Here is a 24,866-nt window from a genome sequence, read left to right as displayed (position 1 = left end):
TGTGGAAACTCAACTGTTCCCTGTTGGAGGATGAAATCATAGTCAGTCAGTACAGGGAATGTTATAAAGAGTGGCAGACCCTTCAAGACCTCTACGAAACACATGCACAATGGTGGGAAATGGTGAAGGAAACGACCCAGACTTTTTTTAAACAGCAAGGTAAACGTAAAAAAAGGAAAGAGAATAGATGTATGATGGGACTACATAAACGCTTACAGCGCTACTTTAAACTAAATCAGTGTGGCATAGACTTTAAAGAAGAAATCAAAGATGTCAAAAAGGAAATGTCAGTTTTAGCAGAAATAAAGAGTAAAGGAATTTTTGTAAGAAGCAGGGAGCAGGAAATTGAGGAAGGTGAAAAAGAAAGAAAGTTATAAATAAAAAGGAGTGTATTCAAAATCTAAAAAGAGAAGATGGGTTTTTAACAAAATCCACACAAGAGATGATTGAAACTGTACATACCTTTTATAGTAACATGTACAAAGAGAAACCAGTGCACTTGGAAACATCGGCAGAAATCTTAAAATTCGTTGACAAAACCGTAAAAGAGAATGCACACTTGACACAGAATTTTACTGCTTTAGAGTTAAAAAAATGCCTAACAGGTTTTAAGAGAAGTCGAGCTCCGGGTTTAGACGGGCTTCCTGCAGAATTCTATCTGACCTATTGGGACCTTTTATCATCAGACATTTTAGATGTTTTTAAAGATTTTGAAAAACTCGACCGACTGCCTGACAGTTTTAGAGTGGGAATAGTGACTCTACTTTATAAAAAAAATGATAAGACTGACCTAAAGAATTGGAGGCCCATCACACTTTTAAACTTTGACTGTAAACTTTTTAGCAAGGTTTTAGCGACACGGATGTCCTCTGTTTTAGAGGAGGTAATTCACCCAGACCAAGCTTGTGCCATCTCAGGGAGACAACTCACCGACAGCCTCGTACTGATTCGAGACATCATTGATTACGCTAGAGACAGAAACACCCGGCTTGTCATCTTAAATTTAGACTTTGAAAAAGCATTTGATCGGGTCTCGCATCAATATCTCTTTCAGGTGTTGCAGCCATCGAAAAGGGCCCGATTGTTCCTACTTGGTGAGCTTTGCTTGGTTGAGACGCTTGCCCCCCCCCCCCTGCTCCTCGGCTGACCAAGTAGAAACAATCTATTCGATGGCTGCCTTGTCTTGTAAGGCGACTCTACTCAGAGAAGTCACTCTGCAAAGTAGCAAGATTTCTTTTGCACAGACAGAAAGGGCTTCACCCGCAAAGGTAAAGCCTGCCAATAATAGAAACAACTCATTAGTGCTGCTCTCCACGGAAGTCTTTAGTAAAAGGCGAAAGACTTGTATGTTATGAAGAGAAACCAGAGTACGATTATCCGTCACTGCGGGAGCAGGGCATCAGGCTAGTTGGTATAGCCACCTTCCCCATGGTGAGCTTTGCTTGGTTGAGACGCTTGCCCCCCCCCCCTTGCTCCTCGGCTGACCAAGTAGGAACAATCGGGCCCCATTCGATGGCTGCCTTGTCTTTTACTCTATGCAAAAGACAAGGCAGCAACAAAAACACCACGAGAATCCCGTATTGAGGCTTTGTTCTGACCGCTCATTCGGTGTCGCGTTTCTTTCAAGCAATTCTCCCGGTTAGCCGACACTCGGCTCGCTCCCATAGCCGTGTTAAAGTCTACTTCGCATTCACTCTCTTTTCTCTGCAGACTCTTGGGATTTTATCTATAAAATGAATTCCTTCACTCAAACTATGTTAAAACTGCTTTGTCATTCATATTTACCATGTCTAGAAAGATTTAAACAAAAAAAACAACGTTGTACTTTGCAGTAAAAGAAAGAGCAAATCTAAAGTTTCAGGAATCCGAGAATAAGCTTACTTTCATGAGTGCTTCACGATTTCGGATTTTGCTATAAAATGAATTCCTTCACTCAAACTAAATTAAAACTGCTAAACCGCTAATCTGTTACATGTAAGGCAGATGTCAAATTCACCGAAATAGGATCTAAGGGTATTCGGCCAATCGAGCTGTAGCAGCTTCGGTAAAAGAGTATAAGTTGAAGAGTTTGTGAATAAAGGTGTGCGCACACATAGTGTGCTGTACGAAAATAGGCAGGGAGCAATGCCGGCTGGGGTATATGTTCTTGTATGTTGTCTGACTGTTTGATTTGAATGTGTTGTGTAAGTGTCCTGTTGAATGTTACATGTTTGGGCTTTGACACGCTTCACTGTGGTTGTTAACTGTGTGGTGTGTCCTGAAATGTTATATGTTTGGGCTGTGTGACATGCTTAATGCTTGTCAGTAGCTACCCACTTATTCATATATAGCAACTGACAACATAAGAAGTCCGGACATACTTTGATAGTAGTTGTAGAAGTATCCTTATTGATAATAGATCACTAATTCATAGTGATAGAACAGTAGATGAACAGGTGCTTGCACATGTCTCACGAAAATAAAATGGGTGTATGATTGCTGATGGCACAGCAATACTGCCAAACTTATGAGTTCTTGTGGCAAACTTGATTCAGTGTCTTGACGTGTATACGCTGTTTCGCTGACTTGATTGTCACAAGAAACAAAGTGTGTTTGATAAGATCCGACCATTTTATTACGGGAGGATCAGTATGTATGGATTCTGATGTGACTGATAAACCCATTCGTATCTTAAGCATAATCTAATACATGAGACAACGCCCTGGCACACGATAAAAAAAAAAAAGAGAGAGAGCGGTTTTGTGTCCCCACAGTCCATAATGTAGAAAAGAGAGAAAAAAGCCTTTCTGATTTGGTGTGTTTGCTCATAGTGCAGAGTGTACAGAAAAGAAAGCCGTTTTGGTGTCACGGGTGTTGTGACTTACACACACACATTTCTAAATTGAGAAAGGAAATTATTTTAGAGGAAGCACTAGAGTTTAGATCCCACATTTGTTGATAGGCATTCATTTATTTCTTCACTTCTGATGAAGTTTCAACAATAAACAACAAACTTTGTAATATGAGAAAGAACCAGAATCATTCTTCAGGAATCCGAAAATAAGCTCTATTTTATGAGTTATGCTCGAATTCGGATTCTCCTATAAAACGAATTCCTTAACTCAAACCAAGTTAAGACTGCTTTGTCCTTCATATTTATTCATGTCTAATCAAGTTTCAACGATAAACAACGTTGTACTTTGTAGAATGAGAAAGAACTTCTTCAGCAATAAGCATCTCTCGACATATGACGAAGTACAGATTTTGCTATAAAATTAATTCCTTCTATCAGCCTTACTTAGAACTGTTTGTCCTCCTTATTTATCCACTTCAAATCAAGTTTCAACAAATAAAAAAATGTTGTAGTTTGAGAAAGTACAACTTAATCTTCAGCAATCAGTATAAAAAGAGGTGCAAATGCCAACCATACATACCTAAAAGGTGGAGCGGAAGTATTCAGCTGCAAGTAGGTGTGAATGTTCGACTATAATTTGTAAAAAGCGGGTAAGAAAAGGTTCGAATGCCCGACTATATATTAACAAAAGCGGGAGGAGAGGTCTTCGGATGAGAGTGGGTGAGAATTTCCAACCATAATCTATAAAATACAGTGAAAAAAAATATGTGAATGCCTCATAGAACACTAAAAGCGGAAGTGTTCGGCTGCAAGAAGGTGTGAATGTCCGACTATATTTGGTGAAAAGCAGGTGAAGCAAGGTCTGAATGCCCAACCTTACATCATCAAAAGCGAGATCAGAGGTGTTTGGCTGCAAGAAGGCCATAGTTTTCCAAAAGCGGGTAAGGTGCGAATGTCCGACTAAATATCAACAAAATTTGGGGCGGAGGTCTTCGGATGCAAGTGGGTGTGAATATTCCACCATACAAGTATGGTGGAGAGGAAGCTGTGAATAGCCGACCATAGTTTGGAAAAAGCGGGTAAGAAAAGGTTTGAATGCCCGAACATACACCATCAAAAGAGGGAGCGGAGGTGTTCCGCTGTACGAAGGTGTGAATGTCCGACCATAGTTGGTAAAAAGCGGGTAAGAAAAGGTTTGAATGCCCGAACATACACCATCAAAAGAGGGAGCGGAGGTGTTCCGCTGTACGAAGGTGTGAATGTCCGACCATACTTGGTAAAAAGCGGGTAAGAAAAGGTTAAAATACCCGACTGTACACAATCAATAGCGGGAGCGGATGTGTTCGGCTACAAGAAGATGTGAAAGTCCGACCATGGTTTGTAAAAAGCGGGTAAGAAAAGGTTCGAATGCCCGACTATACACCATCAAAAGCGGGAGCAGAGGTGTTCCGCTGTAAGACGGTGTGAATGTCCGACCATAGTTGGTAAAAAGCGGGTAAGAAAAGGTTAAAATACCCGACTGTACACAATCAATAGCGGGAGCGGAGTTGTTCGGCTACAAGAAGGTGTGAAAGTCCGACCATGGTTTGTAAAAACCGGGAAGAAAAGGCTCGAAAGCCCGACTATACACCATCAAAAAGAAGGTTTGAATGTCCATCAATAATTGCTTTAAAACAAGAAAGTAAATTTTCGAATATCAAACCGCACATGATCATAAGCGGGAGAGGAGGTGTTCGGCTGCAGGAAGGTGTGAATGTCCACCCATAATTCATGAAAAATGGGTAAAAAAAAGGTGCGAATGCCTAACAATACATTATCAAAAGCAGGTGTGAATGTCAGATCATAATTTGTAAAAAGCTGATGAGAAAGGGTGAGAATGCCCGACTATACACCATCAAATGCGGGAGCGGAGGTGTTCGGCTCTGAGTAGGTGTGAATGTCCGACCATAATTGCTGAAGAATGTGTTAGAAAAGGTAAGAATGCTGGACCATACATAATCAAAAGCGGGAGAGGTGGTGTTCGGCTGCAAAAAGGTGTGACTGTTCGACTAAAGTTTGTAAAAACTGGGTAAGACAAGGTGCGAATGCCTGACAATGTATGATCAAAAGCGGGAGCGGAGGTGTTCATCTGCAAGAAGGTCTACATGTCCATCAATAATTGCTAGAAAACATGAAAGAAACTTTTTGAAAATCAAACCGCACATGATCATAAGTGGGATAGGAGGTGTTCAGCTGCAAGGTGTGAATGTCCACCCATAATTCCTGAAAAATGGGCAAAAAAAAGGTGTGAATGCCCAACCATACATCATCAAAAGCAGGAGTGGAAGTGTTCGGCTACAAGAAGGTGTGAACGTCCAACCAAAATATGTAAAAAGAAGTTAAGAAAAGGTTCGAATATCCAACCAAACATAATCAAAAGCGGGAGCAGAGCGGTTCGACTGCAAGTAGGTGTGAATGTCAGATCATAATTTGCAAAAAGCTGATGAGAAAGGGTGAGAATGCCCGACTATACATCATCAAATGCGGGAGCGGAGTTGTTCGGCTGTGAGTAGGTGTGAATCTCCGACCATAATTGCTGAAAAATGTGTTAGAAAAGGTAAAAATGCCGGTCCATACATCATCAAAAGCGAGAGAGGTTGTGTTCGACTGCAAGTAGGTGTGAATGTCCAGCCATAATTGCTCACAAACGGGTAAGAAAAGGTAGTAGCCAGACCATATGTGATCAAAACAGGGAGAGGAGGTGGTTCAGCTGCAAGAAGGTTTGAATGTCAAACTAAAGTTCAAATATATTAACAAAAGCGGGAGGAGAGGTCTTCGGATGAGAGTGGTTGTTTGGCTGCAAGAAGGCCATAGTTTGCCAAAAGCGGGTAAGGTGCGAATGTCCAACTAAATATCAACAAAATTTGGGGCGGAGGTCTTCGGATGCAAGTGGGTGTGAATATCCCACCATACAAGTATGGTGGAGAGGAAGCTGTGAATAGCCGACCATAGTTTGGAAAAAGCGGGTAAGAAAAGGTTTGAATGCCCGAACATACACCATCAAAAGAGGGAGCGGAGGTGTTCCGCTGTACGAAGGTGTGAATGTCCAACCATACTTGGTAAAAAGCGGGTAAGAAAAGGTTAATATACCCGACTGTACACAATCAATAGCGGGAGCGGATGTGTTCGGCTACAAGAAGGTGTGACAGTCCGACCATGGTTTGTAAAAAGCGGGTAAGAAAAGGTGCGAATGTCCGACAATGTATGATCAAAAGAGAGAGCGGAGGTTTTCGGATACACGAAAGTTTGAATGTCCTACCATAGTTTGTAAATAGCGGGTAAGAAAAGGTTCGAATGCCCGACTATACACCATAAAAAGTGGGAGCGGAGGTGTTCCGCTGTAAGATGGTGTGAATGTCCGACCATAGTTGGTAAAAAGCGGGTAAGAACAGGTTAAAATACCCGACTGTACAAAATCAATAGCGGGAGCGGAGTTGTTCGGCTACAAGAAGGTGTGAAAGTCCGACCATGGTTTGTAAAAAGCAGTTAAGAAAAGGTTCGAATTTCCAACCAAACGTAATCAAAAGCGGGAGCAGAGCTGTTCGACTGCAAGTAGGTGTGAATGTCCAGCCATAATTACTCACAAACGGGGGAAGAAAAGGTAGTATTGCCAGACCATACATGATCAAAACAGGGAGCGGAGGTTCAGCTGCAAGGTGGGAATGTCTGACTATAGTTTGTAAAAAGCGGGTAAGACAAGGTGCGAATGCCCGACAATGTATGATCAAAAGAGAGAGCGGAGGTGTTCGGCTGCAAGGTCTGAATGTCCAACCATAATTTGTAAAAACCGGTTAAGAAAAGGCTTGAAAGCCCGACTATACATCATCAAAAGCGGGAGCGGAGGTGTTCAGCTGCAAGAAGGTGTGAATGTTCGACTAAAGTTTGTAAAAAGCTGGTAAGACAAGGAGCGATGTCCCGACATTGTATGATCAAAAGCGGGAGCGGAGGTGTCCAGCTGTGAGTAGGTGTGAATGTCCGACCATAATTGCTGAAAAATGTGTTAGAAAAGGTAAGAATACTGAACCATACATCATCAAAAGTGGTAGAGGTGGTGTTCGGCTGCAAGAAGGTGTGAAAGTCCGACAATGGTTTGTAAAAAGCGGGTAATAAAAGGTTCGAATGCCCGAATATACATCATCAAAAGCGGAAGCGGAGGTGTTCGGATGCAAGAAGGTGTGAACGTCCGACCAAAGTTTGTAAAAAGCAGTGAAAAGCGAGAAAAAGCTTTTCGTGAGTTCTGCATGATTTGGGATTTTGCTTATAAAATGCATTACTTCACTCAAACTATGTTAAAACTAATTTGTCCTTCATATTTACCATGTCTACAAAGATTTAAACAAAAAAACAACGTTGTACTTTGCAGTAAAAGAAAGAGCCAATCTAAAGTTTCAGGAATCCGAGTATAAGCCTGCTTTCATGAGTTCTGCACGATTTCGGATTTTGCTATAAAATGAATTGCTTTGCTCAAACCAAGTTAAAACTGATTTGTCCTTCCATATTCATCAATGTCTACATCGACTTCAACAAAGAAAAACATTGGACTTTGAAGAAGTTGAAATCCATCTACATATTGATAAATATGAAGGACAAAGCAGTTCCCACTTGTCCATAAGAAAATAAGCTTATTCTCGGATTCCTGATCAGTTCAGGAAACTTCAGTTTTGCTCTTTCTTCTACTGCAAAATACAATGTTTTTCTTTGTTGAAGTCGATCTAGACATTGATAAATATGAATGAAAAAGCAGTTTTAACTTGGTTTGAGTGAATGAATTCATTTTATACATACATTCCGAAACTCATGAAAATAAGCTTATTCTCGGATTCCTAAAACTTTTGATTGGCTCTTTCTTTTACTGCAAAGTACAACGTTGTTTTTTTGTTTAAATCTATCGAGACATTGATAAATATGAAGGTAAAAGCCGTTTTAACATAGTTTGAGTGAAGGAATTAATTTTATAGATAAAATCCCAAACCATGCAGAACTCCTCAAAAGGGGCGTATAGCTTATTCACAAGTGTGGCTCTTTCTCATTCAGGGTAGTATGAGGAAGTTTATGCTTGAAATATATGTAGAAATGGGTACATATGAAGGACAAAGCAGTGTTAACTTAGTTTGAGTGAAGGAATTCATTTTATACATAAAATCCCAAATCATGCAGAACGTATGAAAAGAAGCTTATTCTCGGATTCCTGATCCTTCAGTTTTGCTCTTTCTTCTACTGCAAAATACAATGTTGTTCTTTGTTGAAGTCGATCTAGACATTGATAAATATGATGGAAAAAGCAGTTTTAACTTGGTTTGAGTGAATGAATTCATTTTATACATAAAATCCGAAATCGTGCAGAACTCATGAAAATAAGCTTATTCTCGGATTCCTAAAACTTTTGATTTGCTCTTTCTTTTATTGCAAAGTACAACGTTGTTTTTTTGTTTAAATCTATCGAGACATTGATAAATATGAAGGTAAAAGCCGTTTTAACATAGTTTGAGTGAAGGAATTAATTTTATAGATAAAATCCCAAACCATGCAGAACTCCTCAAAAGGGTCGTATGGCTTAATCACAAGTTTGGCTCTTTCTCATTCAGGGTAGTATGAGAAAGTTTATGCTTGAAATATATGTAGAAATGGGTACATATGAAGGACAAAGCAGTGTTAACTTAGTTTGCGTGAAGGAATTCATTTTATACATAAAATCCGAAATCGTGCAGAACTCATGAAAATAAGCTTATTCTCGGATTCGGCAACGTTGTTTTTTGTTGAAATCTATCTAGACATTGATAAATACGAGCCGAAACTCTGCTGTCGCTTTTGATAATTTATGGTTGGGCATTCTTACCTTTTCTTACCCGCTTTTTACAAATTATGATCTTACATTCACACCTACTTGCAGTCGAACACCTTCTCATCCACTTATGATCATGTGCGGTCGGGCTTTCGCACCTTTTCTTAACCATTTTTCAGTAATTATGGGTGGACATTCAGACCTTCTTGCAGCCGAAAACCTCCGCTCCTCTTTTGATCATACATTGTCGGGCATTCACACCTTGTCTTACCCGCTTTTTACAAACTTTAGTCGGACATTCAAACCTTCTTGCAGCTGAACCACCTCCGCTCCCTGTTTTGATCATATATGGTCTGGCAATAGTACCTTTTCTTACCCGTTTGTAAGTAATTATGGCTGGACATTCACACCTACTTGCAGCCGAACACAACCTCTCCCGCTTTTGATGATATATGGTCCGGCATTCTTACCTTTTCTAACACATTTTTCAGCAATTATGGTCGGACATTCACACCTACTCACAGACGAACACCTCCGCTCCCACATTTGATAGTGTATAGTCGGGCATTCTCACCCTTTCTCAACAGCTTTTTGCAAATTATGATCTGATATTCACACCTACTTGCAGTCGAACAGCTCTTCTCCCGCTTTTGATTATGTTTGGTTGGATATTCGAACATTTTCTTAACTGCTTTTTACAAACTTTGGTCGGACGTTCACACCGTCTTGCAGCCGAACACCTCCGCTTCCGCTTTTGATGGTATATAGTCGGGCATTCGAGCCTTTTCTTACCTGCCTATTACTTACTATGGTTGGACATTCAAACCTTCTTGTAGCCGAACACATCCGCTCCTGCTTTTGATGATGTATGATTTGGCATTCGCACCTTTTCTTACCCATTTTTCAGTAATTTTTGGTCGGACATTCAGACCTTCTTGCACCTGAACACCTCTGCTCCCGCTTTTGATGGTGTATAGTCGGGCTTTCGAGCCTTTTCTTCCCCGATTTTTACAAATTGTGGTTTGACATTCAGACCTTGCAGCCGAAAACCTCCGCTCCCTCTTTTGATCATACATTGTCGGGCATTCGCCCCTTGTCTTACACGGTTTTTACAAACTTTAGTCAGACATTCACACCTTGCAGCTGAACCACCTCCATTCCCTGTTTTGATCATGTGTGGTCTGGAAATACTACCTTTTCTTCCCCCGTTTGTGAGTAATTATGGCTGGACATTCACACCTACTTGCAGCCGAAAAACCACCTCTCCCGCTTTTGATGATGTATTGTCCGGCATTCTAGTCTTTTCTATCACATTTTTCAGCAATTATGATCTGACATTCACACCTACTTGCAGTCGAACAGCTCTGCTCCCGCTTTTGATTATGTTCGGTTGGATATTCAAACCTTTTCTTAACTGCTTTTTACAAACTTTGGTCGGACGTTCACACCTTCTTGCAGCCGAACACCTCCGCTTCCGCTTTTGATGGTATATATTCGGGTATTCGAACCTTCTCTTACCCGCTTTTTACAAACCATGGTTGGACTTTCATACCTTCTTGTAGCTGAACAACTCCACTCCTGCTTTTGATGATTTATGGTTGGACATTCGCATCTTTTCCTACCCAATTTTCAGTAATTATGGGTGGATATTCACACCTTCTTGCAGCTGAACACCTCCTCTCCCGCTAATGATCATGTAAGGTTTGATATTCGAAAATTTTCTTTCATGTTTTAAAGCAATTATTAATGGACATTCACACCTACTTGCAGCCGAACACCACCTCTCCCGCTTTTGATGATGTATGGACCGGCATTCTTACCTTTTCTAACACATTTTTCAGCAATTATGGTTGGAGAATCACACCTACTCACAGCCGAACAACTCCGCTACCGCATTTGATGGTGTATAGTCGAGATTTCTCACCCTTTCTCATCAGCTTTTTGCAAATTATTCTCTGACATTCACACCTACTTGCAGTCGAACAGCTCTGCTCCCGCTTTTGATTATGTTTGGTTAGATATTCGAACCTTTTCTTAACTGCTTTTTCACAAACTTTGGTCGGACGTTCACACCTTCTTGCAGCGGAACACCTCCGCTACCTCTTTTGATGGTGTATGTTCGGGCATTCGAACCTTTTCTTACCCGCTTTTTAAAACCAGGGTCGGACTTTCACACCTTTTAGTAGCTGAACAACTCCGCTCCCGCTATTGATTGTGTACAGTCGGGTATTTTAACCTTTTCTTACCCGCTTTTTACCAACTATGGTCGGACATTCACACCTTCTTACAGCGGAACACCTCCGCTCCCTCTTTTGATGGTGTATGTTTGGGCATTCGAACCTTTTCTTACCCGCTTTTTACAAACTATGGTCGGACATTCAAACCTTCTTGTAGCCGAACACATCCACTCGTGCATTTGATGATGTATGGTTGGGAATTCGCACCTTTTCTTACCCATTTTTCAGTAATTATGGGTGGACATTCACACCTTCTTGCAGCTGAACACCTCCTCTCCCGCTTATTATCATGTGCGGTTTGATATTCTAAAATTCTCTTTCATGTTTTCTAGCAATTATTGATGGACATTCAGACCTTCTTGCAGCTGAACACCTCCGCTCCAGCTTTTGATGGTGTATAGTCGGGCTTTCGAGCCTTTTCTTCCCCGGTTTTTACAAATTATGGTTGGACATTCAGACCTTCTTTCAGCCGAAAACCTCCGCTCCCTCTTTTGATCATACATTGTCGGGCATTCGCACCTTTTCTTACCCGCTTTTTACAAACCTTAGTCGGACATTAACACCTTCTTGCAGCTTAACCACCTCCGCTCCCTGTTTTGATCATGTATGGTCTGGCAATACTACCTTTTCTTACCCATTTGTGAGTAATTATGGCTGGACATTCACACCTACTTGCAGCCGAACACCACCTCTCCCGCTTTTGATGATGTATGGACCGGCATTCTTACCTTTTCTAACACATTTTTCAGCAATTATGGTTGGAGATTCACACCTACTCACAGCCGAACACCTCCGCTCCCGCATTTGATGGTGTATATTCGGGCATACGAACCTGTTCTTACCCGCTTTTTACAAACCATGGTCGGACTTTCACACCTTCTTGTAGCTGAACAACTCCGCTCCCTCTTTTGATTGTGTACAGTCGGGCATACAAACCTGTTCTTACCCGCTTTTTACAAACTATGGTCGGACATACAAACCTTCTTGTAGCCGAACACATCCACTCCTGCTTTTGATGATGTATGGTTGGGCATTCAAACCTACTTGTTGCCCGTTTTTCAGTAATTATGGGTGGACATTCACACCTTGTCGCAGCCAAACACCTCCGCTCCCTGTTTTGATCATGTATGTTTTGACATTCGCACCTTTTCTCACCTGCTTTTTACTATTGTCGGCCAATCACAGCTTCCTCTCCACCATACTTGTATGGTAGGAAATTCTCACCCACTCTCATCCGAAGACCTCTCCTCCCGCTTTTGTTAATATTTAGTCGGGCATTCGAACCTTTTCTTACCCACTTTTTACAAATTATGGTCGAACATTCACACCTACTTGCAGCTGAATACTTCCGCTCCACCTTTTAGTGATGTATGGTTGGCATTTGCACCTTTTGTTACCCTCTTTTTATACTTATTGCTGAAGATTAAGTTGTTCTTTCTCAAACTACAATTTTTTTTTAATTGTTGAAACTTGATTTGAAGTGGATAAATAAGGAGGACAAACAGTTTTAAGTCACGCTGATAGAAGAAATTTATTTTATAGCAAAATCTGTATTTCGTCATATGTCGAGAGATGCTTATTGCTGAAGAAGTTCTTTCTCATTCTACAAAGTACAACGTTGTTTATCGTTGAAACTTGATTAGACATGAATAAATATAAAGGACAAAGCAGTCTTAACTTGGTTTGAGTTAATTAATTCGTTTTATAGGAGAATCCGAATTCGTGCTTATTTTCGGATTCCTGAAGAATGAGTCTGGTTCTTTCTCATAATACAAAGTTTGTTGTTTATTGTTGAAACTTCATCAGAAGTGAAGAAATAAATGAATGCCTATCAACAAATGTGGTATCTAAACTCTACTGCTTCCTCTAAAATAATTTCTTTTCTCAATTCAGAAATGTGTGTGTGTAAGTCACAACACCCGTGACACCAAAACGGCTTTCTTTTCTCTCTTTTCTCTACACTCTGCACTATGAGCACACACACCAAATCAGAAAGGCTTTTTTCTCTCTTTTCTACATTATGGACTGTGGGGACACAAAACCGCTCTCTCTTTTTTTTTTTAATCGTGTGCCAGGGCGTTGTCTGACGTATTAGATTGTGCTTAAGATACGAATGGGTTTATCAGTCACATCAGAATCCATACATACTGATCCTCCCGTAATAAAATGGTCGGATCTTATCAAACACACTTTGTTTCTTGTGACAATCAAGTCAGCGAAACAGCGTATACACGTCAAGACACTGAATCAAGTTTGCCACAAGAGCTCATAAGTTTGGCAGTATTGCTCTGCCATCAGCAATGATACACCCATTTTATTTTCGTGAGACATGTGCAAGCACCTGTTCATCTACTGTTCTATCACTATGAATTAGTGATCTATTATCAATAAGGATACTTCTACAACTACTATCAAAGTATGTCCGGACTTCTTATGTTGTCAGTTGCTATATATGAATAAGTGGGTAGCTACTGACAAGCATTAAGCATGTCACACAGCCCAAACATATAACATTTCAGGACACACCACACAGTTAACAACCACAGTGAAGTGTCAAAGCCCAAACATTCAACAGGACACTTACACAACACATTCAAATCAAACAGTCAGACAACATACAAGAACATATACCCCAGCCGGCATTGCTCCCTGCCTATTTTCCTACAGCTCACTATGTGTGCGCACACCTTTATTCACAAACTCTTCAACTTATACTCTTTTACCAAAGCTGCTACAGCTCGATTGGCCGAATACCCTTAGATCCTATTTCGGTGAATTTGACATCTGCCTTACATGTAACAGATTAGCGGTTTAGCAGTTTTAATTTAGTTTGAGTGAAGGAATTCATTTTATAGCAAAATCCGAAATCGTGAAGAACTCATGAAAGTAAGCTTATTCTCGGATTCCTGAAACTTTAGATTTGCTCTTTCTTTTACTGCAAAGTCATGGTAAGACATGGTAAATATGAAGGACAAAGCAGTTTTAACATAGTTTGAGTGAAGGAATTCATTTTATAGATAAAATCCCAAGAGTCTGCTGAGAAAAGAGAGTGAATGTGAAGTAGACTTTAACACGGCTCTGGGAGCGAGCCGAGTGTGGGCTAACCGGGAGAATTGCTTGAAAGAAACGCGACACCGAATGAGCGGTCAGAACAAAGCCTCAATACGGTGTTCCCGTGGTGTTTTTGTTGCTGCCTTGTCGATTGCACAGGGGCAAGCGTTTCAACCAAGCAACGCTCACCATGGGGAAGGTGGCTATGGCAACTAGCCTGATGCCCTGCTCCCGCAGTGACGGATAATCGTACTCTGGTTTCTCTTCATAACATACAAGTCTTTCTCCTTTTACTAAAGACTTTCGTGGAGAGCAGCACTAATGAGTTGTTTCTATTTTTGGCAGGCTTTACCTTTGCGGGTGAAGCCCTTTCTGTCTGTGCAAAAGAAATCTTGTTACTGTGCAGAGTGACTTCTCTGAGTAGAGTCGTCTTACTTGTTGCGATTGTGCCGATGTTCGAAGCTGGAGTGCAAAGTTGTTGCTTGAATGGTGCTTGCTGGAGCATGCGGGAGTGCAAAGTTATACCATTTAAAAGGGCTGAAGAGTTCTCAGTGGAGGTGCAACGTGACACTCTGGCCAACTATGGCCATAAAAAGAACACTGCTACAAGTGCGCATTGTGCCAGCAAGGGCCCTCGGACCTGAAACAGTGGACAGTTATCGCTTCTCGGCCTTTTGGCTAAGATCAAGTGTAGTATCTGTTCTTATCAGTTTAATATGTCCTCTATACGAGGACTACATATTAAATGGATTTTTAAGAATAGGAGTTGAAAAAGAAGCTTGCTCCGTTCACTCCAAGCATCGACCCAGTACTGCAGTGCCGCTGGGAACGGTGCGCTCTTCTCTGCTCTTGTGAAAAAGCAAACAGCGGTGCAGGATGGAAGTTTCAGGGAGCCCAAGATGAAACTTTCTTTTAATCTGCTGAGAAAAGAGAGCGAATGCGAAGTAGACTTTAACACAGCTCTGGGAGCGAGCCGAGTGTGGGCTAACCGGGAGAATTGCTTGAAAGAAACGCGACACCGAATGAGTGGTCAGAACAAAGCCTCAATACGGTGTTCCCGTGGTGTTTGTGGCTGCCTTGTCTTTTGCACAGAGTAAAAGACAAGGCAGCCATCGAATAGGGCCCGATTGTTCCTACTTGGTCAGCCGAGGAGCAAGGGGGGGGAGCAAGCGTCTCAACCAAGCAAATCTCACCAAGTAGGAACAATCGGGCCCTATTCGATGGCTGCAACACCTGAAAGAGATATTGATGCGAGACCCGATCAAAAGCTTTTTCAAAGTCTAAATTTAAGATGACAAGCCGGGTGTTTCTGTCTCTAGCGTAATCAATGATGTCTCGAATCAGTACGAGGCTGTCGGTGAGTTGTCTCTCTGAGATGGCACAAGCCTGGTCTGGGTGAATTACCTCCTCTAAAACAGAGGACATCCGTGTCGTTAAAACCTTGCTAAAAAGTTTACAGTCAAAGTTTAAAAGTGTGATGGGCCTCCAATTCTTTAGGTCAGTCTTATCATTTTTATCAGAAGTGAAGAAATAAATGAATGCCTATCAACAAATGTGGGATCTAAACTCTAGTGCTTCCTCTAAAATAATTTCCTTTCTCAATTTAGAAATGTGTGTGTGTAAGTCACAACACCCGTGACACCAAAACGGCTTTCTTTTCTCTACACTCTGCACTATGAGCACACACACCAAATCAGAAAGGGTTTTTTCTCTCTTTTCTACATTATGGACTGTGGGGACACAAAACCGCTCTCTCTTTTTTTTTTAATCGTGTGCCAGGGCGTTGTCTGACGTATTAGATTGTGCTTAAGATACGAATGGGTTTATCAGTCACATCAGAATCCATACATACTGATCCTCCCGTAATAAAATGGTCGGATCTTATCAAACACACATTGTTTCTTGTGACAATCAAGTCAGCGAAACAGCGTATACACGTCAAGACACTGAATCAAGTTTGCCACAAGAACTCATAAGTTTGGCAGTATTGCTCTGCCGTCAGCAATCATACATCCATTTCATTTTCGTGAGACATGTGTAGGCACCTGTTCATCTACTGTTCTATCACTATGAATTAGTTTATCTATTATCAATAAGGATACTTCTACAACTACTCTATCAAAGTATGTCCGGACTTCTTACGTTGTCAGTTGCTATATATGAATAAGTGGGTAGCTACTGACACGCATTAAGCATGTCACACAGCCCAAACATATAACATTTCAGGACACACCACACAGTTAACAACCACAGTGAAGCGTGTCAAAGCCCAAACATGTAACATTCAACAGGACACTGTTGTTGAAGTCGATCTAGACATTGATAAATATGAAGGAAAAAGCAGTTTTAACTTGGTTTGAGTGAATGAATTCATTTTATACATAAAATCCGAAATCGTGCAGAACTCATGAAAATAAGCTTATTCTCGGATTCCTAAAACTTTTGATTGGCTCTTTCTTTTACTGCAAAGTACAACGTTGTTTTTTTTGTTTAAATCTATCGACACATTGATAAATATGAAGGTAAAAGCCGTTTTAACATAGTTTGAGTGAAGGAATTGATTTTATAGATAAAATCCCAAATCATGCAGAACTCCTCAAAAGGGGCGTATAGCTTAATCACAAGTGTGGTTCTTTCTCATTCAGGGTAGTTTGAGGAAGTTTATGCTTGAAATATATGTAGAAATGGGTACATATGAAGGACAAAGCAGTGTTAACTTAGTTTGAGTGAAGGAATTCATTTTATACATAAAATCCCAAATCATGCAGAACGTATGAAAAGAAGCTTATTCTCGGATTCCTGATCCTTCAGTTTCGCTCTTTCTTCTACTGCAAAATACAATGTTGTTCTTTGTTGAAGTCGATCTAGACATTGATAAATATGAAGGAAAAGGCAGTTTTAACTTGGTTTGAGTGAATGAATTCATTTTATACATAAAATCCGAAATCGTGCAGAACTCATGAAAATAAGCTTATTCTCGGATTCCTAAAACTTTTGATTTGCTCTTTCTTTTATTGCAAAGTACAACGTTGTTTTTTTGTTTAAATCTATCGAGACATTGATAAATATGAAGGTAAAAGCCGTTTTAACATAGTTTGAGTGAAGGAATTAATTTTATAGATAAAATCCCAAATCATGCAGAACTCCTCAAAAGGGAGTTATGGCTTAATCACAAGTGTGGCTCTTTCTCATTCAGGGTAATATGAGGAAGTTTATGCTTGAAATATATGTAGAAATGGGTACATATGAAGGACAAAGCAGTGTTAACTTAGTTTGCGTGAAGAAATTCATTTTATACATAAAATCTGAAATCGTGCAGAACTCATGAAAATAAGCTTATTCTCGGATTCCTAAAACTTTTGATTTGCACTTTCTTTTACTGCAAAGTACAACGTTGTTTTTTGTTGAAATCTATCTATACATTGATTGCATTCACACCTACTTACAGTCGAACACCTTCTCATCCACTTATGATCATGTGCGGTTGGGCTTTCGCACCTTTTCTTACCCTTTTTTCAGTAATTATGGGTGGATATTCAGACCTTCTTGCAGCCGAAAACCTCCGCTCCTCTTTTGATCATACATTGTCGGGCATTCACACCTTGTCTTACCCGCTTTTTACAAACTTTAGTCGGACATTCAAACCTTCTTGCAGCTGAACCACCTCCGCTCCCTGTTTTGATCATATATGGTCTGGCAATAGTACCTTTTCTTACCCGTTTGTGAGTAATTATGGCTGGACATTCACACCTTCTTGCAGCCGAACACAACCTCTCCCGCTTTTGATGATATATGGTCCGGCCTTCTTACCTTTTCTAACACATTTTTCAGCAATTATGGTTGGAGAATCACACCTACTCACAGCCGAACAACTCCGCTACCGCATTTGATGGTGTATAGTCGGGATTTCTCACCCTTTCTCATCAGCTTTTTGCAAATTATTCTCTGACATTCACACCTAATTGCAGTCGAACAGCTCTGCTCCCGCTTTTGATTATGTTTGGTTAGATATTCGAACCTTTTCTTAACTGCTTTTTTACAAACTTTGGTCGGACGTTCACACCTTCTTGCAGCCGAACACCTACACTTCCGGTTTTGATAGTGTATATTCGGGCATACGAACCTTTTCTTACCCGCTTTTTACAAACCATGGTCGGACTTTCACACCTTCTCTTAGCTGAACAACTCCGATCCCTCTTTTGATTGTGTACAGTCGGGTATTTTAACCTTTTCTTACCCGCTTTTTACCAACTATGATCGGACATTCACACCGTCTTACAGCGGAACACCTCCGCTCCCTCTTTTGATGGTGTATGTTAGGGCATTCGAACCTTTTCTTACCCGCTTTTTACAAACCAGGGTCGGACTTTCACACCTTTTAGTAGCCGAACAACTCCGCTCCCGCTATTGATTGTGTACAGTTGGGTATTTTAACCTTTTCTTACCCACTTTTTACCAACTATGGTCGGACATTCACACCGTCTTACAGCGGAACACCTCCTCTCCCGCTTATGATCATGTACGGTTTGATATTCGAAAATTTACTTTCTTGTTTTAAAGCAATTATTGATTGACATTCAAACCTTCTTTTTAATGGTGTATAGTCGGGCTTTCGAGCCTTTTCTTCCCGGTTTTTACAAACAATGGTCGGACTTTCACACCTTCTTGTAGCCGAACAACTCCGCTCCTGCTATTGATTGTGTACAGTCGGGTATTTTAACCTTTTCTTACCCGCTTTTTACCATCTATGGTCGGACATTCACATCGTCTTACAGCGGAACACCTCTGCTCCCGCTTTTGATGGTGTATAGTCGGGCATTCGAACCTTTTCTTACCCGCTTTTTACAAACTATGGTGTGACATTCAAACCTTCTTGTATCCGAAAACCTCCGTTCTCTCTTTTGATCATACATTGTCGGACATTCGCACCTTTTCTTACCCGCTTTTTACAAACCATGGTCGGACTTTCACACCTTCTTGTAGCCGAACACATCCTCTCCCGCTATTGATTGTGTACAGTCGGGTATTTTAACCTTTTCTTACCCGCTTTTTACCAACTATGGTCGGACATTCACACCTTCGTACAGCGGAACACCTCCGCTCCCTCTTTTGATGGTGTATGTTCGGGTATTCAAACCTTTTCTTACCCGCATTTTCCAAACTATGGTCGGCTATTCACAGCTTCCTCTCCACCATACTTGTATGGTTGGATATTCACACCCACTTGCATCCGAAGACCTCTGCCCCAAATTTTTTTGATATTTAGTCGGACATTCGCACCTTACCCGCTTTTGGCAAACTATGGCCTTCTTGCAGCCAAACACCTCTGATCTCGCATTTGATGATGTAAGGTTTGGTATTCAGACCTTGCTTCACCTGCTTTTCACCAAATATAGTCGGACATTCACACCTTCTTGCAGCCGAACACTTCCGCTCCACCTTTTAGTGTTCTATCACACCTTTTTTTCACCGCATTTTATACATTATGGTCGGAAATTTTCAACCACTCTCATCCGAAGACCTCTCCTCCCGCTTTCTTTAATATATTTGAACTTTAGTCGGACATTCAAACCTTCTTGCAGCTGAACCACCTCCGCTCCCTGTTTTGATCATATATGGTCTGGCAATACTACCTTTTCTTACCCGTTTGTGAGTAATTATGGCTGGACATTCACACCTACTTGCAGCCGAACACAACCCCTCTCGCTTTTGATGATGTATGGACCGGCATTTTTACCTTTTCTAACACAATTTTCAGCAATTATGGTCGGAGATTCACACCTACTCACAGCCGAACAACTCCGCTCCCGCATTTGATGATGTATAGTCGGGCATTCTCACCCGTTCTCATCAGCTTTTTGCAAATTATGATCTGACATTCACACCTACTTGCAGTCGAAAAGCTCTGCTCCCGCTTTTGATTATGTTTGGTTGGATATTCGAACCTTTTCTTAACTTCTTTTTACATATTTTGGTTGGACGTTCACACCTTCTTGTAGCCGAACACTTCCACTCCTGCTTTTGATGATGTATGGTTGGGCATTCACACCTTTTTTTTGCCCATTTTTCAGGAATTATGGGTGGACATTCACACCTTGCAGCTGAACACCTCCTATCCCACTTATGATCATGTGCGGTTTGATTTTCGAAAAGTTTCTTTCATGTTTTCTAGCAATTATTGATGGTCATGTAGACCTTCTTGCAGCTGAACACCTCCGCTCCCGCTTTTGATCATACATTGTCAGGCATTCGCACCTTGTCTTACCCACTTTTTACAAACTTTAGTCGAACAGTCACACCTACTTGCAGCCGAACACAACCTCTCTCACTTTTGATGATGTATGGACCGGCATTCTTACCTGTTCTAACACATTTTTCAGCAATTATGGTCGGAGATTCACACCTACTCACAGCCGAACAACTCCGCTCCCGCATTTGATGGTGTATAGTCGGGCATTCTCACCCTTTCTCATCAGCTTTTTGCAAATTATGATCTGACATTCACACCTACTTGCAGTCGAACAGCTCCACTCCTGCTTTTGATTATGTTTGGTTGGATATTCGAACCTTTTCTTAACTGCTTTTTACAAATTTTGGTTGGACGTTCACACCTTCTTGTAGCCGAACACATGCACTCCTGCTTTTGATGATGTATGGTTGGGCATTCGCACCTTTTTTTTACCCATTTTTCAGGTATTATGGGTGGACATTCACACCTTCTTGCAGCTGAACACCTCCTCTCCCACTTATGATCATGTGTGGTTTGATTTTCGAAAATTTTCTTTCATGTTTTCTAGCAATTATTGATGGACATTTAGACCTTCTTGCAGCTGAACACCACCTCTCCCGATTTTGATGATGTATGGACCGGCATTTTTACCTTTTCTAACACATTTTTCAGCAATTATGGTTGGAGATTCACACCTACTCACAGCCGAACAACTAGGCTACCGCATTTGATGGTGTATGGTCGGGATTTCTCACCCTTTCTCATCAGCTTTTTGCAAATTATTCTCTGACATTCACACCTACTTGCAGTCGAACAGCTCTGCTCCCGCTTTTGATTATGTTTTTTTAGATATTCAAACCTTTTCTTACCCGCATTTTCCAAACTATGGTCGGCTATTCACAGCTTCCTCTCCACCATACTTGTATGGTTGGATATTCACACCCACTTGCATCCGAAGACCTCTGCCCCAAATTTTTTTGATATTTAGTCGGACATTCGCACCTTACCCGCTTTTGGCAAACTATGGCCTTCTTGCAGCCAAACACCTCTGATCTCGCATTTGATGATGTAAGGTTTGGCATTCAGACCTTGCTTCACCTGCTTTTCACCAAATATAGTCGGACATTCACACCTTCTTGCAGCCGAACACTTCCGCTCCACCTTTTAGTGTTCTATCACACCTTTTTTTCACCGCATTTTATACATTATGGTCGGAAATTTTGACATCTGCCTTACATGTAACAGATTAGCGGTTTAGCAGTTTTAATTTAGTTTGAGTGAAGGAATTCATTTTATAGCAAAATCCGAAATCGTGAAGAACTCATGAAAGTAAGCTTATTCTCGGATTCCTGAAACTTTAGATTTGCTATTTCTTTTACTGCAAAGTACAACGTTGGTTTTTTTGTTTAAATCTTTCAAGACATGGTAAATATGAAGGACAAAGCAGTTTTAACATAGTTTGAGTGAAGGAATTCATTTTATTGATAAAATCCCAAGAGTCTGCTGAGAAAAGAGAGTGAATGCGAAGTAGACTTTAACACGGCTCTGGGAGCGAGCCGAGTGCGGGCTAACCGGGAGAATTGCTTGAAAGAAACGCGACACCGAATGAGCGGTCAGAACAAAGCCTCAATACGGTTTTCCCGTGGTGTTTTTGTTGCTGCCTTGTCTTTTGCACAGAGTAAAAGACAAGGCAGCCATCGAATAGGGCCCGATTGTTCCTACTTGGTCAGCCGAGGAGCAAGGAGGGGGGGGGGGGGGGGGGGGGGGGGGGGGGGGGGGGGAACCAAGCAAAGCTCACCATGGTGAAGGTGGCTATGCCAACTAGCCTGATGCCCTGCTCCCGCAGTGACGAATAATCGTACTCTGGTTTCTCTTCATAACGTACAAGTCTTTCGCCTTTTACTAAAGACTTCTGTGGAGAGCAGCACTAATGAGTTGTTTCTATTTTTGGCAGGCTTTACCTTTGCGGGTGAAGCCCTTTCTGTCTGTGCAAAAGAAATCTTGTTACTGTGCAGAGTGACTTCTCTGAGTAGAGTCGCCTTACTTGTTGCGACTGTGCCGATGTTCGAAGCTGGAGTGCAAAGTTGTTGCTTGAATGGTGCTTGCTGGAGCGTGCGGGAGTGCAAAGTTATACCATTTAAAAGGGCTGAAGAGTGCTCAGTGCAGCAGGTGGGCGGAGGTGCAAAGTGACACTCTGGCCACCTATGGCCATAAAAAGAACAGGGGTGTTAGCGGACAAGTGCGCATTGTGCCAGGAAGGGCCCTCGGACGTGAACCAGTGGACAGTTGTCGCTTCTCGGCCTTTTGGCTAAGATCAAGTGTAGTATCTGTTCTTATCAGTTTAATATCTGATATGTCCTCTATACGAGGACTACATATTAAATGGATTTTTAGCAATAGGAGTTGAAAAATTAGCTTGCTCCGTTCACTCCAACTATTGACCCCGTACTGCAGTGCCGCTGGGAACGGTGCGCTCTTCTCTACTCTTGTGAAAAAGCAAACAGCGGTGCAGGATGCAAGTTTCAGGGAGCCCAAGATGAAACTTTCTTTTAGTCTGCTGAGAAAAGAGAGTGAATGCGAAGTAGACTTTAACACGGCTCTGGGAGCGAGCCGAGTGCGGGCTAACCGGGAGAATTGCTTGAAAGAAATGCCATACCAAATGAGCGGTCAGAACAAAGCCTCAATACAGTGTTCCCGTTGTGTTTTTGTTGCTGCCGCTGTTTGCTTTTTCACAAGAGCGCACCTGTTGAGGGGGGGCCTGGGGGGGCCTGGGTGATGGTGGGTCTCAGGCCCGGGCTGCTGCGACTGGTGTGACCGGGTGGTTTGTTTGTTTGTTTTTTGTTGTTGTTTGTTTGTTTTTTGTAGAGGTCCTCCGGAGTGGGGTTGGGTTGAGTGGGGTGGGGCGGGATGGGTACCTTCTGGGGGTACAGTAGCTCCCAGAATATGGTCGCTGCAGGCCCAGAGCCTGGTGGACATCAGGCCCTCCTGTCCTGTGTTGGCTCCCTGGTAGCGGGGATGCCTATTGCAGCCAGTCCCTGGCTGCCCCCAGTGTATATCCCCATACCCCTCTCCCTTCTGGCTCCTGTACACAGCACACACTCACACATGAAGGGTTTTGGGGGCGTGTGTGTTCGGTGGGGTGTAGTGGACTCTGCAGTAGTTGCACTCTGCAGTTCCCACCCCTGTTTTAATTACACCTTAGACATTACTACTTATCAAACACACTCACACACACACATTAGGTCTTAGGGGCTGGTTACACTGAGTGGCATCTGGTGGGCGGGGCTCTTTGGGTATGTGTTTGGCTGCCCCTCAATTTTAATTGCTCACTATTAGAAAATATTGAAGAGCCAGAAGGGTGAGGGGAGGGGTCTTCTTCGCACACCCCTGCTTCCTGGTTGCTGCTCGGGGCGGGAGGGGCCAGGAGGATTAATTAATTGTTCTGCTGGTTTGGGGTCTGTGGTGGCTGGGGGGCTGCTGGCCCCCTGGTGTGCCCGCTGCACTACACCCCAGCGGAGTCGAGGGAGGGAGGACGTGTGGATGTATGGGACATGAAAGTGTGTGTGGTAATGATTGGGCCTGGATCTTGGACTTGCTGTCGCCTGGCCTGCCTGTTCTTCTCCCGATGGGGGGGGCGGCGTGGCCTCTCTCCGCTGCTCGCGACTTCACCCACCTGTGGGCACGTCTTGACTCCCAGGGCACTTGGCCAGGGGTGCTGGGGCAGGCGCTGACCCACTGTGTGGCTGTCTGGGGCGCTTGGCCCTACTGGGTATTGGGTGGGGCCTCTGCCGGGGGGTTTGGGGGCGCTCGGGCTCCTGGGGCCCGGATCCAGTGCACGGCCCATGTCTGGGCGGCTGGGGCCTGGCGACGTCGGTGGGCTGTTGCCCCTGGCTCCCGGAGGGCCTCTGCCCTATGCTTATGGGGGCTCTTTCCGGGGGCTTCCTCTGCAGTCTTCTGGGTGGATGCGTGGTTGCCCCTGCGGTGGGCTTCCTGGGTTCTGTGCTCTGTGGGGGCTGCTGGTGGCCTGGGTCTTGTGGCCCTCTCTGCCTGCTTCTGATTGCTTGGGGGGGCTGTGGATTGTGGCCCTGTACGCTTATACACTCATAACTAAGCACGGTTATCATGTAGGTCCTGTGCCATGGGTGTTGCATGTTCTCACACACACACAACCACATTCATTAGTCCAGTAGCATGGTCGCTAAGCAGTTGATGTATTATCATGTCGTCTCAGGTCATCTATATCCACAGCTGTGTTGTATGCGATGTATGTTCTGTTTTTCTCTTCTTTCCTCTTCTTCTTTCCTTGTCCCCCGGTCCGGTTCAGTTCTATTACATGTCATATATTGTAAACAGAAATAAATAAATGGGCATCAAGGGGAGCTTTACATTTATAAAACTTCCCTTGGCAAAGCAAATCTGTTTGGCATCAAAGGTATTCAGACTACAATTCTGCTGCCATAATGCTGAACACGATAAGGGGAAAAAAAAAAAAGTAAAAAAGACAGTTCTGCCGAAAGCCAGGGACTAGACCTGTTCTAAGTTCTGTACTTTTTAAAAGGGAGCCAACACAGGACAGGAGGGCCTGATGTCCACCAGGCTCGGGGCCTGCAGCGACCATATTCTGGGAGCTACTGTACCCCCAGAAGGTACCCATCCCGCCCCACCCCACTCAACCCAACCCCACTCCGGAGGACC

At 42.5% G+C, this 24,866-nt stretch overlaps 5 non-coding genes across 5 annotated transcripts; 4 read left to right on the top strand and 1 right to left on the bottom strand.

Moving 5' to 3' along the window:
- Window positions 1-1,257: 1,257 nt before the first annotated feature.
- Window positions 1,258-1,371, bottom strand: LOC140285890 (U5 spliceosomal RNA). Its single transcript, XR_011910830.1, has one exon. It is a non-coding gene; the product is annotated as a U5 spliceosomal RNA (small nuclear RNA).
- A 12,820-nt stretch (window positions 1,372-14,191) lies between these two features.
- Window positions 14,192-14,305, top strand: LOC140285916 (U5 spliceosomal RNA). Its single transcript, XR_011910854.1, has one exon. It is a non-coding gene; the product is annotated as a U5 spliceosomal RNA (small nuclear RNA).
- A 295-nt stretch (window positions 14,306-14,600) lies between these two features.
- LOC140285879 (U2 spliceosomal RNA) lies at window positions 14,601-14,784 on the top strand. The gene has a single exon (XR_011910819.1). It is a non-coding gene; the product is annotated as a U2 spliceosomal RNA (small nuclear RNA).
- A 7,245-nt stretch (window positions 14,785-22,029) lies between these two features.
- Window positions 22,030-22,143, top strand: LOC140285888 (U5 spliceosomal RNA). Its single transcript, XR_011910829.1, has one exon. It is a non-coding gene; the product is annotated as a U5 spliceosomal RNA (small nuclear RNA).
- Window positions 22,144-22,459: 316 nt separating this feature from the next.
- Window positions 22,460-22,650, top strand: LOC140285876 (U2 spliceosomal RNA). Its single transcript, XR_011910817.1, has one exon. It is a non-coding gene; the product is annotated as a U2 spliceosomal RNA (small nuclear RNA).
- Window positions 22,651-24,866: the final 2,216 nt, after the last annotated feature.

The sequence above is a fragment of the Leuresthes tenuis genome, unplaced genomic scaffold (genome assembly GCF_036924035.1).
Source record: "Leuresthes tenuis unplaced genomic scaffold, fLeuTen1.0.hap1 SCAF_63, whole genome shotgun sequence".
NCBI classification, from domain to species: Eukaryota; Metazoa; Chordata; class Actinopteri; order Atheriniformes; family Atherinopsidae; genus Leuresthes; species Leuresthes tenuis.
The sequence above is the reverse complement of the archived record's forward strand: the minus strand, read 5'-3'. Positions and strand labels throughout refer to the sequence as shown.